Source organism: Cavia porcellus, unplaced genomic scaffold (genome assembly GCF_034190915.1).
Source record: "Cavia porcellus strain 051 isolate PalLab524CR breed Dunkin Hartley unplaced genomic scaffold, mCavPor4.1 scaffold_20, whole genome shotgun sequence".
Classification (NCBI taxonomy): Eukaryota; Metazoa; Chordata; class Mammalia; order Rodentia; family Caviidae; genus Cavia; species Cavia porcellus.
The window spans coordinates 7137963-7142885 of record NW_026947503.1 but is presented as its reverse complement, the minus strand read 5'-3'; the positions used below and the strand labels follow the sequence as shown (position 1 = coordinate 7142885).

General features: G+C 42.8%; 1 pseudogene; it reads left to right on the top strand.

Annotated features, from left to right (window-relative positions):
- The first annotated feature begins 610 nt into the window (after positions 1-610).
- Positions 611-2448, top strand: LOC111755840 (E3 ubiquitin-protein ligase ARIH2-like; annotated as a pseudogene).
- Positions 2449-4923: the final 2475 nt, after the last annotated feature.

Genomic DNA, 4923 nt, shown 5'->3' with positions numbered 1-4923 from the left:
TAAAAGAATATAAACCAAATTAACTCACTACTTTAAAAGTAGTGTTCTACTACCTAGGACAACTGACTCCTCCAGACTGCTGACTGAATTCAACACTGTCTGCTCACAGAGGAAGCCGTGGGCCCGACCAGCAGCAGCTCACTGCCTCTGCTTCACTGAGTCCCAGCCAGGCTTTCTGCCTTGATCTGCTCTGGCTTACTGGGGCTCTGCAGCCCAGTTCCCAGTGGAAATCACATGACACAGAATATTTGGGTGATATCTACCTGAAAGCTCTTCAGAACTACAGAATACAAAAACACTAATGCATTTGAGAAAGCGGTGAAGTTTGAGGGAGGAAAAAGCGACCGCTTTCGTGATTTGCAACTTGAGTGCATGTAAGATGTTGGTGGACGTGAATGGCCAGGGATCTGACAGCAATGAAAAGGAGTCATTATGAGGAGAAAGCAGAGGATGAGGATTGTGGAGCATAGAGGACTATTATCCTGTGATATGAGTGGCAGGGCCTGATGCCTTTGATCTGGAGGGGTGCCAGCTCACTTGACCTATTTATTAGCAGTCTGTGCCCACAATGAGCACAGGACCAGCATAGCCTCTGTACTAAAGGCCACGGATGCTCACTGATCAGCTGTACCTCCTTACGGCACTGGTGTCTTATTCAGTTGCCAAACTAATATTAGTTAATTCCCTCTGGCAAGTCTGAGATGTTGGACAGATACACAACCAGTTCTCTTCACTTGCTTATTGAGGCTTGAGTTCAGCCTAACCCATCAACACACGTCCCCACAGCCCATCCTCACCAATGTGCAGTGTATATGCAGTTTGTGCAGAATGTAAACTTACTTGCTCTGGCGTGTCTGCACCAGTTTTGCTGTAGCTGCTGGGAGCAGTACCGCTCAAGTACTTATCAAGGACAGAGTGGGTGTGGGAGTCTCTCATATGGCTTGGGACTGCCCTCTCCACACGCCAGAGGACTTTGTGTTCCTGTTGCTTTCCCATGAAGACCTGAGAGACAAATACAGGTGCTGCCGCTTCAGGGACTTTGTAGAGAATCATTAAGAACCCCAGCTGTGCTCTCATGCAGACCACCCTATGGTCACTCAGATGCAGGAACCTAGAGCTCACAGAATACAGAGCAGTCGGAGCACTGAGGTCTTCTGTTTCAAGTGTCCTCAGCTGTATGACACCCCCACAGTCTGCACCGTGGTCTGACATGACTCATAAAGTGTGCAGGTGACTCTGACATGGCCAGCTACATTAGTGCTCACACGAAAGACCATCCCAAGTGCAACGTCTGCACTGAGAAGCATGGAGGCTACAATCACATGCCATTCTCCACATGGTCACACGTCCACACGCCCTGTGGTACACTATTCATATGTATACTGCACCCACTCAGCCTGGTCCCAGGGGAAGCTGGAGGCTGAGATTGAAAATCATCTTGGCAAGTGGAGCCTGTGGGCAGCTGTGACAGAAGGGACTTGGGGAATCGGATGCACATGGTGGAACAGTGAAGGAGAACCCTGCTGAAGGGTCTCCATGCCACTTAAGTCAGGACATGAATGTGCTGGGGGAAGACATGGCTGCAAGATCTCCTGCTGTCATACTGAGTGCTGCCAGCTCTGCCTTCTACGACCCAGGTTGCAGGCAAGCGCCCACTGCTGAGGGACACTGGCAGCATACCTCTGAGTAGATTTCTGTTTTTTTCTCATCTTTTGCCTTTGGTTTCTACCAAGAGAAAGGCCATGTCGAACTGACCTCTTTCCAAAACTTTTAATTCCCCCTGGATGGTTGTTAGGAGGAAGGGAATTACAACTTATGTAATTTTCAAAGGTTCTATAATTAGGCCATAGAATAATATGAAGCCCTTTTTTAAAATAAATTGGCATTGGAGTGTTTCCAAAAAGTCCACTGCCTGTCCTACCTCCCAGGTTCATCCTAGGGACACTCTTTGGACCCTCTTCCACTTCTATATAGTGTAGTGTTTCCTTTATTCCTCTGCTCTATGCTCCCTTCTTGGTGACATGATGTTTCATGACTTTAAATACCATTTATCCAATCAGGATTCTCCAATCTGAATCACCAAGCTCCTTGCCTAAAATCTACATCCACACATCCACCTGCATCCTTAGCATTTCCACTGGAACAGATAGGCAATAGATACTTCATCCCAGTAGGGCTCAGTTTGGACTATTGATTTTCATCTTCTGACGCATGGATGAGTATCTCCCACAGGCCAACATGCAGATGTTTGGTCTATGAAGTGGCATTATGAAGGATTCTTTGTGTCTTCAAACAAGGTATTATTGACGGTCACTAGACTCTCAAAAGGGACTATGGGATCCACCCATCTTCTTTTTCCAGCTCCAGTTTGAGATGTGACCACTCTGACATCTACTCCTGTTCTCTTCAGAGACCCAGAGTAATGAGACCACCCAGTCTGAGACTTGACCCTCCAAACTGCTTAATAAATGTTTCCTCTGATAAGTTAATTGCCCAGGTAATTTGTTATAGTAACACAGACCTGATTAATAATAGCACCTTACCAGCTGTTCATGGACTGTTCGAGGAGAGAACCAGGCCTCTCCAGGAGGTGATCCCTGCCTGGAAACCAGCACCTCGCATGGGCTGCTGCTGGAGTGGGGACGGCCAGACCCAAGCCTCTCCGGTGAGTCAGTACCATTTGTGGACTGTAGGGGGAGAGAACCAAACCTCACCAGGAAGTGATCCCCTCCTGGAAACCATGTCATTTTCATTTTTTGTTGGGTTGGGTTTTATTCTCTTTGATTTTGTTTGGTTATGTTAAATCTGATGGCATGAGCAGCTGTTTAAAAGATAGTAAGACAAATTATGGTGGCCATTTTGGATTTACTATTGGCTTATTTTGAAGTCTTTTATTGCACTTATGGTTTTTCTTTTATTGTTTGTGTTCTACTCTGTTCTGTTTAATTTTTACTATGTCCAAAGATATCTGCAGCTATTTTGAAGACAACAAAAAGCATTGTTGATTTTGTAATATTTTGAAGTCCTGTCTCAGTTATACTGGTTCATTTTGATTGGTATTATTCTGTTATATTTTCCGTGGTTTTAGCCTCTTTATAATAAAGTATAATAATAATAATAATAATACTTTACCACCTTTGTTTCTCCCACAAGCTGCCAATTGTTATCTCCACTTCTACAACCTGCTGCAAGCTACCATTGCTTTTTCTGTACCACTTCAGTGCCCTATTCTCTACATGCAGCTGCAACAATCTTGTTAAATCACAGTTCAATTCATAGTGTCCTCGAGAAGTGTTTCCCTTCCAAATAAACTAACATCTAAACTCCTAATGGTTTCCACCACAGAGTAAGATTTTCCTCTTCCTGAAGTTTGCAATGTCAAACATAAAGAGACATCAATAAACACCTAAATTCAACTTTTACAGCTTTTCTTTTCTTTATTCATATATCTACCATCACCCTGTTCCCTTTCATTCTCTCTGTCTCCAGTGGGTCCCTTTCCACTTGGACATTTTGTTTGGAATATTCTCCTGTGAATCATGTCTCTATCTCCTCTCTTTGGACTTCAGCTCAAATATTATCCAATTGGAAAGTCCTTCATGAGCACTAAATTTTCCCCAATCAGTATCTAATGAATAATGACATTAATGTCTAATGCAAATGTGTGCTAAGTTTGACCAATGCTTGCTGCATCCCAGGGTACTGATTCATGAGGGGCTACCCTCAAAGGACAAGTCAGAGGCCAAGTGAGGCTGTCTGCATTTGGTGGCCCATTCACCTTAGCACTGTGGTGGAGAGCGGGCACATGCAGAGGCATGCCAAGCATGTTGTTTATATGAGGACATTTTGGCTGTGCCTTGACACTCCTTATTCCTCACCAAGTTTTCCACCAGATTTTGTAAAAGCTACCTGGTTTTCTTCCAAAATTTCCTAGACTGCTTAAATTAGCCAGAGCTCCTATCTGTGTTGCTTGCTACCAAGAACCTGGATTGCTTTACACTTCTAAAGTTGTCTTTTTTATTTGTTTACATATCCACTAATAATAACAAATTGGGGGCATGAACTTTGTCTCATCTATTATATGATCCCAATAAATAGTAGTTTATCAATAAATATTGATTGGTTGATTGAAATGGATTTAAACCCTATAAACAGAAATATCTTACACTTCATATGCTCACTAATGGCCCCTAATATATGTTTGTAAAGTTCTTACACACACCAATTTCTATTTAAATTCTAGAAAAAGTAAGATTTAAAAATAAACTTCTGAAGGATTTTTAGGTGGCAAGGAAATTGATTTCAAGACCAAAAGCTATATGCTGTGATTCATCTGTTTGACTTCAGGCCAAAAGTATCTAAAATCTCCAAATCTGGAAACTGGTAGTTATCTAACATTTTACAAGTGCAAACCACTCAATAGTTGTCCCTGTAGGGTACAGATCAAGCTATTTCTAGAGCAAAAACCAGTTTCCATTATAACTGTGTCCCTCTGGATTCTTGATCTCAAGTGCTAACATACCTAGAGTGCACTTCCTTCCTTCCCAGTGAGGAAGATCAGGATTTAATTGATGATGAGTCTCCTGGCTGCCCAGTGACTAAGGCCACCCAGAACACTGACACCAAGAGTCCTTTCCTTGACCTTGACAGCATTGTTCATAATAGTACTGACTGAGAAGTCTTGCATGTTGGAACTGCACTCTTTCCCAATGATGTTTCCATTGGTGATGTTTCCATACACAGTGCCTAGTGTAGGCCAGGAAATGAGAATGAAAGACCTTAATGAAAGTCAAAAAATCTGGAGCAATATTTATTCTTTTCCTAGAACTACAAAGAATCAATCAACTTGGTAAAAAGCTACACATATGACCAACACTTAATAAAAAGTTCCTAAAGGGAAGGAATGAGAAAACCAGGAATGAA